At 35.2% G+C, this 16,352-nt stretch overlaps 1 long non-coding RNA gene across 2 annotated transcripts in view; it reads right to left on the bottom strand.

Moving 5' to 3' along the window:
* Positions 1 to 1,225: 1,225 nt before the first annotated feature.
* The window catches only part of LOC149786571 (uncharacterized), a 76,446-nt gene continuing 61,319 nt past the window's right edge, over positions 1,226 to 16,352 (bottom strand). Inside the window, exons 1-4 of one of the 2 annotated variants that reach the window (XR_016425207.1) lie at positions 11,776 to 11,849; positions 11,079 to 11,208; positions 7,414 to 7,659; positions 1,226 to 1,412 (exon numbers count right to left, since the gene is read on the bottom strand). This is a non-coding gene — a long non-coding RNA (uncharacterized LOC149786571). Of the gene's footprint in view, positions 1,413 to 7,413; positions 7,660 to 11,078; positions 11,209 to 11,775; positions 11,850 to 16,352 lie in introns of those variants that run through there. The other variant, XR_016425206.1, reaches the window with a different exon arrangement.

Genomic DNA, 16,352 nt, shown 5'->3' with positions numbered 1-16,352 from the left:
AATGCTATGGTAGGATTATATTTCTTCATGACTTAGCTTCAAGCATATAATGCGGCGTGTTCACAACCTTGACATTCATCGTCGACCAGACAAGACATAAAAATGGCAGAACACTGCCATATAGACAGTAGTATTAAGCATTCAGATGAATGAGTGCGAAGCACCTCCTGTGTTTGGTACAATAAGTCGACATCTGAAGAAGGTGACGATATAGTTAAAGTCAGCAAAGGGCTCAATAGAGGCAGAAGAAGGTCACAACATTAAATGAGCATCGACGGTTTAGAGGAGGGTAAAGAAGAGACCGAATTAAACGTGGGAAGAAAAGAGCATGAGATGTGATAGGGGATTTCAGTGACTGCATAACAAATTGATGAAAATGCAAGTTGTTTTTTGTTGTTATGGGTTTTAACGCCATTTTTCAGCACAATATAGGCTATACATGGCGACCAGTATTAATGGTGGAAGAAGAACCCGGGAAAACCCCGGAAATAACCACCAGCAAGCCTTCTCACATTTCCACATTCGCCGAGCCCGAGACTCGAACCCACACAGACAGAGGTGAGATGGCAGTAATCCGTGACAGAGAGCGCTTTAGACCAATCGGCCACTTGTGGCCTATGAAAATGCAAGAGAAATTTAGATGACTGGATCAAACAGATTGGAAGCAAGAGAAGAAGAGAGAGGACAAAAAGAAGAAGGAAGACTGGGGAATGAGGCCAACGAGAGTAGTTTGAAGATCTCGGTCTCCATAAAAACATAACTGTCTTTAAATACACGCAGCCTGCAATACCAAATACGGGAGGTGCAACCATTAAGTGGAGTGTTGGTCAAAAAAGCAACGGCGTTTTCAGGGCCACGAATATCTCTAGAAAAAAAAGACTAATTATATGTGCCAACATATTTTGTGTTTTATATTTTCTGTACGTATATGTTGTGTATGTCAAGGTTATTGACAAAGAAAACTTAAAACCTCATTACCCAATCTCAGTTAGGTCTGTATATAAGAAAATATAAAGTGTGTCTATCATCACCTCCTACCAATGTGAATGACATTACATTTGTATATAAATATATATATATATATATATATATATATATATATATATATATATATATATATATATATATATATATATATATATATATATATATATATATATAATCAATCTGATATGTTCTAATGCAAACTTACACTTCACTTTAATATGTTTGTACATACCTATCTCCGCACAGCAATGAGACCGTAGTGGTCGAATCGATATCAAAATCATTTATTCGAAATACAATGCTCTTTCCCAGTGTCATAATGCTCCAAGTGATAATTTTATCATTATATGTCGGAATGTAATTCGCAGGATAGTTTGGGCTTGTAATTTCACCACTCTCGTCAACCACCACATGTATTTCATTCGCTGGAAAACAAAATAAACAAAAACAATCAAACAAGGATTAGCTCTAATTTCCTAAGATACTTCGAAGTTATTGCTTAAAGACAAGTACCAAATATTCCTAACTCACTTTACGATTTTATTTCGCAGCATAAAACAAAGCAAAATCTAGATGCTTAAGGTTCAATTTAAGAATAAACATGCTTCAAAAATTAGCACGAAATCTTCTGGAAGAAAAGAGAAGACAGTTTTCCTGCTCGTGTATCCAAAGCTAAAGTCGTACCGCTTACACACGTGCAGCATTTGCTGCAGAGTCAATCGTGTATAATATTGCATATACAAGACACGCCATCAATCCATTGATCCATTATGCACATTATTATGAATGCAACTTTATCACTAGAACAATGTTCTTATATTGGCAATATCATGTAAATTAGCATATTCATCCCTTGTACTACTAACGCTTTTTCCCTGATCATTCTCATTTATACACAGAGACACAATACATTTATTCCAACTTGTAGATTATTTGATTCGTATGCAGTGTCAACAGGTCAAGATATGAACTTTAACATCTGGGGGTAATTTATTATAGTATCACATTTTTAACCACATCAAATATTAGATGAAATATTACATATATAAATATCATTATATCAGTTTTAACAAGTAAATTCGATGAATATTTGTGCCACACATACCTTTGTGAGGTGATACTACTTCAAAAAATTTAATCAAAATATAACATTTAAGATAAAGCGGTAAAGCTTTCGGATAGGAACCCTACTTCAAAAGGCATTCGCGTAAAAATATACAAAACAGGGTAAATACAATCAGACAGTGACTTTGACCGTGAAAATGTAACTTGACTGTGACACATGAGATGCTATAACTCTGAGAAGCATTAGCGAACCTCTAAAATGTTGAACTGTGGCCTTGACCTTGAGGATGAGACCCAAAATGGGGAAAGCAAACGCGTGTTACTATGACGATATATAACCATCCAAGGGTTTATCCACTTATTTTAACCAGCTTTACAATTTCAGAACAGTAAGGAGGATGTGATTGAAACCTAATATATTGACAAGTCACCTTAATCGTGAAAATACGCAACACGTTCATTTTTGATGATATATAGTAATAACATGTAGTCACTTCATCTCAAATGGTTCTGTGATTATAGAGTAAATGGAAAGTACAATATAAGATGGGAAATATTGCACAATGACATTGACTTTTAAGATATGGTACCGAATACACTTGCTTTTAATGATATTTACGTAAATGATGGTACATACTCCAATCTTTTTATCTAATATATGGGGATATAGTGCAGAAAATACAGGCCAACCGGAAAAAAAAAACTGTTTATATGTGGCCTTAACTTAAAGATTCCTCCAATGATGATATATAAGTATCCTAAGTTTCATTCCTTTAATCTAACAAGGTTCAAAAGTTAAAGTTCGGATGGGAACGTTAGACGGAAAAATTAAGATAACGATAACAACCATGACATTTAGGATTTTAACACAGTGTGGCACATACCATTTAATTACGAAATATAAGTATTCCAAGTTACATTCCTTAACATAAAACATCTTTAATCCTTCTGAGCTGAATGAATGGAAAACTAAATTAAAGAGTCATGATCCTACCCTTGAAGATAAGGACCATAATATGGCACGTGACAAATTTGTAGTCATGATATAGCAGTATACAACGTTTGCTCGCTTAATCTAAAAGCATTCAAAGGTCAGAGATGAGAACGACAGTACGATGGAAACCATTCATTATTGGGCAGTGACCTTGATACGTAATCCTCAATTACTCCGTAACATACCTTTTATTGGTGATACGTTGCATCATTTAATCTCACAAGGATCTAACGTTAAAGTCATGAGATGGCACGTGCGATCAAAGAGCAAAATAATTACCATTCACCTTGACTTCAAAGGTGAAACCCAAACATAGTATGCAACACACTCACTGGTACTTATATGTAACATATATACAAAGTCGCATTTATTAATCACACGGCTTTAAAGCGAAAGAGGACCGGACATTGAGAAACATGCCAAGAAAAACAACTTGAAATATTGAGCCTTGCCCTTGACTTAGAAGATCAGATCCCAAATGGTGATCGCAAAGCGCTCATTATGTATAAGTGGACTACGTTTCATTCCTTAGTAATGAGCGTCATGAATATTTTCACCCGAAATGAAATTACAGACATATTCATGCATGGATATACTAACAGAAAGAAAAACAAAATATTTGTCCCATGCTTTTCTCCAAAAGCTAATGACTAGAGCATTACTAGGGCATTGCCTTTTTAAACGTCACATAACATTAACTTTAACAATCCAATCCATCCTACCGCTACTCTTAAATCTTTATCAGCACATAGCATAAACAATTTAAATAAATTTGTATCAATGTGTTCAAGATCTCTTAGGTATAAATTCGTTCTCAATGTCATCTACGAAAATACAAATATGAAATAGAATATATATTGTACTTGGCAGATTGCAATATCTCAGAAAGCAATTTAAAAATGTCGCCTGTATATTGTACGTTATTTAAATTTTCTTGTGCATATAAAAATCACGTGAAACATACATATTAAACTCATTGTACATCTCTGACTAAATCATCAACAGTTTTTGTTAAATTGACACACACAAAAAAAAACAATTTATTTACAGTGTTTTAAAAATATGATAAGACCGTGTAGAGTAAAGCTGTTGGCATTATATAGTTCCCGTCATTCCGTTTCATCTTAAATATACAGGTTATGTGATTCTGCCTAATGGAGAGGTCGATTCTTACGTTGTCTAGTGTAACGTTTTCAATCAATACGCATGTAATTATTACAGTTATTATTTTTCATCCTTGTTCACATAATCTATTTCATGTATTGTAGCTATACATCCTAATGACCAAGAATCTGGAAAATGTCCAATATCAAAGAAATTATATGTACTATCTGAGAAAAGTAGCAATGTGTCAGTCCCAAGCACAGTAAATTAATTCATCATTATATCGGACCAATGACGTTTCCTAACTTCAATTGGTTAACAGCGTTATAATTTTCGTCTTGAGATACAGTATCAAATAGTTCATTTAAAAACGTTTGTACTTCAGATTATCTTTAACAAAATGCAATTGTATTCATCCGCATTAAGCCATCTCTCATACCCAGTAGATTAATAAAACAATTTCGAAAAGCAAATATAAAATATAAACTTGTATTAATTTTTAATATGATGCGTTCTGGCTTGTTGAGAATGGTATCATATGTCCAAGAGTAGTGACTTTTATGTGGGTATACAATTTTATTGCCAATCAGGGTCTACGTCTTATTACATTTTTCACACGCACGAGCAGCATGAATGTATTTCCATTTGTATATAAGCAAAATTCCAGACTCGAGCGTCTGAGTTTACAAGAAAATAGCACACTTTTTCGAGGCCTCAATCTTATAAAACCCGCATAGGTTTGTTCATATAAAGGCTGTCGATGACAGTAATGACATGTGCAAATAACCTCATGAGACTGGTTCCATTCTTGTGTGAGAATTGAAATTTAAATAAACACAGTAAGATTACAGTATGTCATCCAAAGCATTATTGTTTGACGTATGTACATTTTACGAAAGAACTGAAGTCTGTGGCTGATGCAGAATTTAAATTTCCGTTCCAGAAAAGCTTAAATCACTATTTAGCCCAACGCGAGTGATAATACATACGCCCATGTAGTGAGCAAATATATCAGACAATTATAGGCAATGGAGAAAACGGGGAGGGAAGCGAATGGTTTATTTTATGTCAGTGGATATTCAGGTACAAATACGATAGAGTCGAAATACAAATATTGCAGTTAATATGCAGTGATTGGGCCAAACAAGGGTTATATTCAAGTCCAAAAGAATTGAATGTTTCGAATAAATATCAGATTCTCAAATGTATGTTTACTATCGTATTGTCCAGATTTCATTTCAATAATTCACAATTGTCCCAGAATAACATTCTAGTCCAATGAGTACTTGGTAGTTCCAGTGAATAAATATGTCCTCTCAAATCGTCTAAACAAATTATCAAATACATCTGCGGACTTACTTCAATGTGTGGATTAGGAATCCGAAACAGGATTGAATCTAAAATTGGAATTAATCTAATTGATTCGTTTTCTTGTTATATACATCTTCAAGAGTCTCTTACGGGTATATGGTGCAATATACCCCACGTGACAGATCTTACTATTCGATCTAATATTTCAAAACACCTATTCATCACCTAACCCATCCAACGGCAAATTAACTTAATCCTTCTAAAAGCCCACCTCTCCAGTCAGTGACAAATTACCCCAAAGTTGTCAACAGATTTTAGTATTAGAAACCTACAACATATATTTATTGATCCTATGCAGTCTACACTCGTTGTTACGACTCTGTGGTCATAAACTAAGTAACAGGAAGACGTAACACTAACAGGTTTGAAAAAGTTAATTGAAAAAATAATTATCAAAGTTATAAATGAAAATGTTAAAAGAACTTAAAGTATTATGAAATGAATCCAAAATAATGCTGGTAATGTTCTATGAACGTCCAAAAAGTGAAAAGTTCTGTATAAATTTCAAAACCGGATTTTCTCCGGTCCGCCATGAATTGTGACGTTGTCAACCTGGAATTGTCAAGAACTCCCTCAAATAATTCACATCATTCCAGAACAACGCTATAGTCCAAAAAATGAGCACTTTCTATTTCCACTGAACGTTCCAAACAAATCCTCTCGAATGATATCCATATAAAACATAAAACACGTCTGCAACAGATACAAAATAATTAGGATCACTCCAAAATCGGAATCGATCTGAGTGATCCGTTCCCTTCTTATGTACGCATATAATTATATTACGACAATATTTCACAATATACCCAACGTGACGGATCGTACAACTCATTTTGCCTCAAAATTGATTATTCATGTGACCAAGTCCAACCAATCGGAATTTATTTAAATATTCTACAAACAACTAAGACACATTCTGCAACAAAATATACATATACATGACTCCATAACAATATGAAAAAGTATACCTGGCATTCCACGCGATTAACATATTCTGTGATTTGAAAGTAATGTATAACTAGATTTATTTTCGTCCTATTTAATTTCGTCCCTTAACTGATGTAGTAACTAGAAATTCATTGTCAAAGCAAAGATCGCTTAAATAATGTTTCTAATTGGACACGGAAACAGCAATAAAAGTCCAGAGAATGATTGGAGCTTTATAAATTGTGTTTAGGGCTAAGGAACAACCTAGATGGTACTATGCTTACAATACGTTGTAACGAATCCTCAATCCTATCAATAACTTCTGATTCTACCGTTTCCACATAATATACACAGTCTAAATTGTTTGCTTTTAAATTTACACTTTTTCAGTGTACATGTTGTATGAAGCTTTCATATTTATTGTTTCTGAGCATTTGAAGAGAAAAAGCAGCAACGAAATTCTTTTTTCGTGCACTTAAATGAAAATACAAAACATGGCGAGCGGCAAAGCTAAGCGAGGTATCTGTTGTTTTTGTTGTTGTTCTTGTTGTTATTGTGGGTTTTAACGCCATTTTTCAGCACACGATAGGCTATGCATGGTGGCCAGTATTAATGGTGGAGGAAGAACCCTGGAAAACCCCGGGAAGAACCACCTACCCACGAGAAGCTACTGGCAAGCTTTCTCACATAGCAACATTGGCCGAATCCTAGACTCGAACCCACGCAGACAGAGGTGAGATGACAGTGATCCGTAACGGATAGCGCTTTAGACCACTCGGCCACTCGGGGCCCCTAAGCGTGGTATACCCCTACTCAAACAGCTTGTGCATACAATAGCATTTGAACTTCTTATAGAGGAGAATGTGAGTTATTTTTATACAAACCGAACATTTCTAGAAAGCTCTGGTTTTACTCTTTTGGATTGATTACTGTTCTTTTTGCTAGAGTGAAAAAAAGGTACTTACCTGGGAAAAAGACGGATTGACTAGTAGCAAAATCAGGTGTAGAAAAGGTTCCGTTCGCTTAACAGTAGATGATTGGACAAGTCAAGGGAAAAGCTACGTACAGGTTTAAACCTGGACAGACGTAAAAAGCTGCGTCTCTTTGCTGTTTATAAAGGACCAAGTCACCGAGCGTGCTAGGCGGATCTCCGCAAGTTCCTCTGTTTGTTATATCGCCGATCCATGTTCTGTTTCTTACATCGGTGGTATCTTAAAAAGAAAGATGCGTAAACTAGTATTGCTTTTATCAGTAAATAATTTGTCCGAGGCTTTTTGTGATTTTGTGCGTTTTAAAATTACATTTAACATATTATTGACTATATCGTGATGAATAAATGGAAACTATTCGCCTATCCCAAGGATACAATGATGCAATTGCAGTGGTTACCCGCTCATAGATCATTTGTGCATAGTTTTTACAAAGTATTAAAGATCAAAACTTGGCACATGGTCTGATGATAATGCTATTCAAGGGTAATAAGCAGATTTTTCGCAAACAAATTCCACCGTCTACAGGGTGAGCAATAGTACTGTTATTGTCGATCTTTTAAATGCATTTAACACCTGTCTTATATCAAGCTTTGGTTTTCATGTATATGCAACGGCATGGCCAATTTAGGAAAAGAAGTCTATTTAGTAATGTGCTTATATACGTGTATGCTAATTATGTTACACGACACGCTGTGACTGACCATGTTTCCGAACATATATAAATGAAAATATTCAAAATAAGTGTGTATTTTGAAGCCTATCAAAACCTATTAAAACTGCAGACTGGTAGTAGGGTTTACAATTTCACAAAATAAAATTGAATATGAGGTGACCTAACTGTGTGTATAGGTCGAAGGAAAAAACATCTGAAGCCAAACTGATCTGAATCAGAAGTTTAGATGAAATGTACGATAATTTTTTCTGCTAAAGAAAACGATAAAAAAAGCAGAAACTTGTCAAATAATATTCCAAGGATATTTATCAATTCAAATGTGGAATTGAGAGGCTGCACATTATTATGGGATATTCATTATTAGACAGGGATTAAGATTATGAAATAAAAAGAATAAACCGCATATACTGCATGCATAATATCTAGCAAAACTAAAATTGTTTGGGGATTAGTACTTGCTGAGAGCCGTAGTGGCTCAGTGGTTAGCATGCCGGACTTACGACCAAAAGGTTCTGGGTTCTAATTCTACCATCGGACCAAAGCTGGATGTCCACGCTGAGTTACCGTGGTATGTCCCTGGGTAGTGCATTTTACTCCAATTGCCATGGCATTAAATAACATACTTATATTGTTGTGCCGTAAAGTACCAAAACAAATATAAAGTCCTTACTGAATCAGCAACAGAAATGGCAAGCAATATACCTTTCAATTTAAATGATCAACTCATACGGTCTAGTAGATGCAAGGAGATGAGGAAGTCTGTGTAGAGCAATAAATGATACATTTCTCAGATCACAAGATTCCCCGGAAAGACAAGTGATTGCATATATTAGTAATGCTCTCGTTGTTTTGGTTGAACGACTTGAACCTCTGACGGAAGCCCGGATAAAAATTCAAATCTTCAAGATACATTTCACTAATACAATGGTCAGGGTAAATTCCTAGATACATATTAGTTTGAAACCATGTATTAAGTCTCCTAAAGATTGTCGGTATCGGTTTGCCCTGTCACGTGGGTACCAGACAAGGTCGTGTCCTAGGCCCTAATTTATTCTCATTATGCATTACTGATCTTAGGGAAGGGCTGCTTGTAAAATACACTTGTGTTATCATTATAAATAAAACGAAAAAGCATATACTTGCTGTACTGCATGCCGATGATTTTGATCACTGCATTAAAATATATTTCATTTCCGGAACAAATGTTTATTTTTGACCAATTTTGTCAAATTTTGGTGCAAAAATCAATCTGGATAAAATCAAAGTAATTCTTTTCAGAAATGATATATTGATCAGATAGAGTTAGAAATGTTCTTTTAGACGATTGTTGATTGACTGAGTCTGCCTGTATGAATACGGGAATAGAAATCGCCTTAAATATGAAGCTTGAAACAGCTAAAAATGAGTTGAGGGATGTAGTTTTAAACTTTAACGAATGTATTTGATATATTTTACGATAAATTTATGTGGTTTTATGTTTATGTATTAAACTTGTCAATGCACGATTAAGCTCGTCTTCGGCCATTAATCAAAAGTCTGCATCTGCAAACAACATAACTTTATGAACGGCACTTGTGTGAGTAATACATAAACAGTTGAATATTGTTTCAAATACCAAATATGTGTTGCCTATATACGGTCTCATATATTATCACAGCTTATGTCATGTGGATCAAAGTAAGTATTTTTGTATAATTGTAATATCATGCTAAAGTTGTTGTTCTTGTGGGGTGTAACGCCATTTCTCAGCACACGGTGGGCTATACATGGCGGCCGTTATTAATGGTGGAGAACGAATCCGGAAAAACCCAGGAATGAAGCACACATCCATGAGAAGCTACTGGCATGCTTTCTCACATACTCATGCTAACGTAATTGTATTCAAAATACAACACACGTGAAAAAATTAATATCTGGATGCGGCAGATCGTTGATTCGATCCCGGGCCGAGTTATACCAAAGACTAACAAAAATGGTACTAACATCTGCTTCGCTTACCGCTCAGCATTAAGAGGTTAGTTTTGGGACTGGTCGGCCTGGTTTCAGGATAATGTGTCTGAGTCGGACATCATACTACATGTCTACGGTATGATGTCCCAGTGCTCGACATCAGTATAAACTGCCACACTGTAGACATCGTAGCGATATGACTGAAAACGTCTTAAAGAACCGTTAAAAATCCAAGTCACGAAGAGAAACACAAACACACACTTCTTGTGTTCCTCTGCAGTTATTCAGATTGCCTAGCAAACTCTCTCTCTCTCTCTCTCTCTCTCTCTATATATATATATATATATATATATATATATATATATATATATATATATATATATATATATATATGCATTTGCTATAGAGACAGGTTGATATTATGATTTGTATGACCTATTATAATTTTTCCACATCTGCTAAGAATTGTTTAAATATTGTCGAAGACGAATGAACACCGTTTTCTTTGAATAAAAATGTGTATCATGCAGATGATGATCTGAGAAGAAAGTAATGACACAAAATACTGTTAAATAATAGATAATTCATATTTTTGTTAGTCTTATATCTGTTGTTAATTGTAGTACCATGACTAGACTGTCAACATTTTTGTACTATCGATTCACAAGAGGAATAAATATCGTCATCGGTTGCTTGAAAGCTTTGTAATCGGACATTGTATTGTACTATTTTACATACAGTATCATCCTTTGGTCTGATGTACCAAAAAATACGTTTGATGGAAATTGTTGTGTTTTATTGTTGACTAAAACACATTGAAACTACAATTTAGAAGGTAGAAATGTTTCTATATTGATGACTTTATATAGAGAGACAGACAGACACAGACAGCAGACAAACATACAAACCAGACATATGTAATGGACTTTCAACATTCCTAAAACACTTCTTCCTTCAAAAAACTTTAATGGAATCTCTCAGAGAGAGAGAGAGAGAGAGAGAGAAAGGGTCTTACTCTGGAGAATCACAAGAAGTACCGTTAGACCAATAAAGGCTTGTACAGCTGTCAACCCAAATGGTTTACAGGTGGACCAACTGGAAACACGAATACCATCTTTATCTGTAGAACCGAGATGCTTCTAGTCCTAAAAAATTGTACAAGATAACTAAACATGTTATAACTTACATTTACATGTGTCATGGCGTCTGTATCCATAACATTGGTAAAGGCAAAACATATATATATATGGTAATAGAGAACCAAACAACACGACAAATAGCATAAAATCAACCAAATTTAGCTGTAGTTTTAGTTTCACTTGCACGAGTATTGTCTTAGAATGTAATTCAGTGCACAATTCTGTAAGAATGTTTGTCGCTTTAGTGCCTATTCTTCTTTCATTCCTCCTACTCTGTGATGAAAATGCGAATAAAATTTCTCTTTAGAAAAATAGTTTACTGCATAGCGTGTTACTTTTAATAGCCACATTTTTCACCTGCGATTTCAAGACGTTTATGCGGTATTTTAGTGTAGTATTGCTGTCCGTTAACTGACCTTTACGTTTTATGAAATTTTAACGGACGCTTGATTTCGTAGAAGAATGACTGAGAATATCTCGAAAATAATCCGCTTTACAGTACCCACGTGGATTTCCTCGTACATATAAACAGCTTAAATATGCTCATACTTCCGAATATAATAACTAACTTACTGTAGATATTATCCGTACGACTTCTGTGTTCATGCAAGTCATTCAACGAATTGATTAAAACTTGTAAAGCCAGCAAGAGGAAAGATATACATACATAATCATTTTATGCCATTGGCACACACAAATGTATTTTATTTTTATTTCCGTTTGCATTCTAACAAGTCCTACATCTGATTGGTAGAAACGGAAGCCAAATAGCACGCAAGCAAACTTGTTTCCTGTTGTATTGCAAACATGATTTTGCTGTAAAATAATGCCTTGAGTGCTAAACTCTGAAATATATAGCGCTGCTTCCTACTTTAAAGCCTCAAGGAGAGGGACCCTAATAGGCCGACTGCTCTAAATCGCTCACCGTTACGGATCACTGCCATCTCACCTCTGTGTGCGTGGGTTCGAATGTGGTGTTCTCAGTATCTAGCAGACTTGCTCTCTAATGAAAAAAGGGTCGAGAGCGAATCTATAATGTACGTCCAACTAACAAACTTAAATTCGAATTACAAAACATTTTTCTTAGTTCCAGTTGGAATAATGGTTCCCATAATTTCCAAATGAATATTAATGTTTCTTTTTTCAGATATACTTGCACTGTTTTTGTTCCAAGAAAAACATCCAACCCTTCTAATCAATGCGCATTTCAATTCATTTTACATATATAGATGTAGTATTCAATAGAATAAAAAAATGCGAAGATTTCTCATATATTCCGGGTGCAGAACACAATACCTAAATGACCAAACCCGCCTCCCCAGGACAAAATAACCTCAGCCCAATATCAATGTGTGAAGCATTGAGTGTTATGATTATATATTGTAAGGATCAATTAGCTTATAAAATATTAAATGGTTCATTTTGTTCATGATTGTGAGTTTGTAGTTTAAGATAAGGTCATTCTGTTTAGTATACTTGTTATAGTAACCTTTTGACCTTAAAAGTTTTGATAAAATCTTGATGACGAACTTGATGATATTAGAGTGCTACTCATGGGTTCCGCTAGGAACAAAAGATGACCTACTTCCTGATTAGTTAAGTGCTCTAAGACCTGACATTGTCGCAGGTACATTGACATAGAAAGGATTATTCGACCTTCATTTTGGTTCTAAAAATGCATCTTTGTTTTCCTATAAGGGACGTTTACCTGAGAATTATGTTCCTACGACCTCGAACACCAGTTTTGCTGGTGTCATTTTGTTCAATTGAGAGGATTTAAATGATTTATTTCAATTAATCATTGGTATGACAAGACGCTCATACACTTTGGTGCTACGTGGATATAAGTGAATTCATTTAACAACATTCTGGGATTATTTCATTGATTTATATCAAGCCTGTTAGCACATGAAACCATTCCAGCCTTTTGGAATTTCAGCGTAATAGATTGGTCATCATTCGGAACAACAGTGAACACATTTGAAATCTCAAAAAAAATGAATTTTCAACAGAATTTGTACAACTATGAACAAACAATGTACAAACAATGTACATCCCAAAACAAACAATCAACCCAATATCCACCAGAAATAGCTTTGACTCGTACATGTCTATCACTATGAAATATAGAACAGACAAAAAAATACAAGACAGAAGGCATAACTGAGAAAGGTATAAGTCCTGTAATTTTCATATATTTTATTTTAAAAAACACTAACTCAGCACGCAGAGAACCAAAATATTTATATAAAGTTTTATAATTATAATTTTACCATTGTGGACGACTTTTCAGAAGTGTGTGTGTGTTGGATTTTTAACGTAGCTTCAACAATTTTTCAGTCATATCGCTACGATGTCTGCAGTGTGGCAGTTTATAGTGATGTCTAGCACTGGAGCATCATGCCGCAGACATGTAGCATGAAGTCCCACCCAGTCACATTATTCTGACACCAGGCCGACCTGTCCAAAATGCTGAGCGCCAAGCCAGGCAGCTGTTAGTATCATTTTTGTAAGTTTTTGGTATGACTCAGTCGGGGATCGAACCCACGAACTCCCGCATCCGAGGCGGACGCTCTAACCATTAGGCCACCGGACCGGTCACTTTTCAGAAGAAAGCTTGAAAAAAGGAAAACAATGGTATTGGAGCAAAGGAAGAATTATACAAACATTATTCAAAATAAATTTTGTTATAATATGTTCTTCGTCAGCTAGCTGTTTGATATAAATGTGCTGATTAAAGATGTTGGAAGAAATACATGAACTGTGTCATAAAATTGTATACATTGCAATTGTTCCATCGTGTATTTCAATCTTTAAAAAATTAAAGTTGAAGACAAAACTAACAAATTGATAGACATGTATAGATGTCGATAGGGTTGGGATCATACAGCATTTACCCAGTTCAGTTAAACCAGTTATTTCAGACAGAAAAGAATGCATAAGTGTTCTAGTATTGTTGAACTGGTTTAGAATCAGAGATCTTAAACCCTTCCCCACTCCATTTATATATCTGTTCATTTTGTTATATTTACAATAAATTAATATCTGTCAGATATTTGTTCCTTTTGATTTAAAATATAAAGATAAATAAAAATGAAGAGACAAATATAAAAGAAAGAGAAATAAAATTGCATAAATCTCTTTGTAGGGGTGTATGATATGATGACGATGATCAGGGTTTATTATTTGGATTTGTAATAATCAGATACAGTCAAAAAAGGTGAGGCAAAAGTACCCAAATTATATACGAATCTCTCATAATGATGATCATGATTATGATGCTGGTGATACGGATGATATTATATATTAAGTATCCTTTATGTGATGTGCGATTCTGCGGTTTAGGCTGATTTCCTCAAGAACCATGATGTAAATTCAACCACATACCCCCAAAGAGTGCATGATAATTTCAAGCCACATCTAAGATGGATCATTAAATCCCACCGATATTCAGAAATGTCCTCCCTTATCAAATGGAGGGCAAAAAACTTTATCTTCCATTGTAGAATAGAGACTGTAAAAATATTTAATAATAATAATAATAATAATAATAATAATAAATATAATCTGGATCAATCTTAGCTCTACATCTTATATGCTGGCTATAAGGTCCCTAATGAAGATAATTATTGTTGATAATAATGCTGTTATTATTATTATTAGTATTATTATTATTATTATTATTATTGGTGACATTTATGGACGCATTCATGTATAATATAATCATAAGTCTAAAAATGTACGTAGAAGCAATATAGTGTGCAAACGTCAGACACTTTCAAGGATATCCTAATAGTATGGCTATGCAGACATCTGCTCCCACCACCCAGCACTGCCCCTATACACTAAGTAAATGTTAGAGAGATCAAAATTCACATTTTAAATAAAACAGTAATAGTATACGCGATTAAACTTTTTCAAAAGCGATTTGGTCAAGTAAATTTGCTCAAAATGTATTATACCCTGGAAACAATTTATTCAGCATATTAAATACGCGGATTCAGTCTGGCTGCCTGCTTAGTATGCTCGCTGCGTTGCACTCAGCTGTTAACGCATTCGACTTTCCCGCCAACAATCTTGATAAAAAAATATCAAGCAGACAATGTTCCACGTAAACTGTTATATATGGTCCTTTGCCGCGACCGAATATTCATTGAGCCAGTTTTACATCTTGGTAATGAGGCTATGGCCACATTCATCCAGAACCTCGAGAGTGGGCTTAAATAACGGTGGGTAGAGGGCCTGCCTTTCGTGATTGTTAATCTCCTATGGTCATCAGGTCATCTAGTATATCAGAATAGAATTGATAAAAGGGATAAATGCTGGTCAAGCAACATTGCAAAATACATGACGTTCTCATTAGGAAATTTATAGTTTCCTGACAAACTCCAATTTACGAATAGCACCTCGAGAAGCTGGCAGACAGTATGTCAAAGCAGGTCTTTCGTTCTAAAGTATGGTGCATAGATCAAAGCATTGACCCTTTTTCTTCGCGAGATTGTCTACACATAGGAAAATATGAGCAGATAGGAACGATTCAGACCAACATCGCCTTCACCGACAGACGTCTTTCATATACTACTCAACCACGCATGTTTAGCCAAAAAGACTATGACCATGCCGAAAGCGTGTGGATGACCTGCACCTGAAAAACAAGGACGGCTATCACCTGATTAAAGATGATTCACCAAAGGGCTACATTTCTTGAGCAAACTGGAATGTAAATTTAATAAATATCGCCATACTGGTTCCATGCCTGCGAAACATTGAGCCGTTAACCAAAGCTCACATTATACAGGAATATGGATGTACCCATAACAGAAGCTCAATATTCATATCAGAACCAAAGGCTCATCAGACTTTGAAAAGATTTCTTTAAGCTGAAGAAGTACCCTATATTCGGGAAGACAATCGGGAACCTGGAGAAACCTATCCCGGTTTATAGCATGAGGTTTGAAGGGGGAAGGCGACAAGCATCAGCGCCTGACTGTAAACCCACTGTTCAGACCCGGAAAATATTTAGCATCAGCCTCCTTACGGCAAAAAGGAAAACACGGATGTATGCCGCCAAATGTGTAACGGACGAGCAGTCATGGAACTCATGAAGGATGTGTGTTACAATTGTATCAAGTTACGCTGTGGTGGAAAGG

The sequence above is a fragment of the Sinohyriopsis cumingii genome, chromosome 12, assembly GCF_028554795.1.
Source record: "Sinohyriopsis cumingii isolate HCF-2022 chromosome 12, ASM2855479v2, whole genome shotgun sequence".
In the NCBI taxonomy this organism is placed as follows: Eukaryota; Metazoa; Mollusca; class Bivalvia; order Unionida; family Unionidae; genus Sinohyriopsis; species Sinohyriopsis cumingii.
Note: the sequence above shows the minus strand (reverse complement) of the source record. Positions and strands in the feature narration are given on the sequence as shown.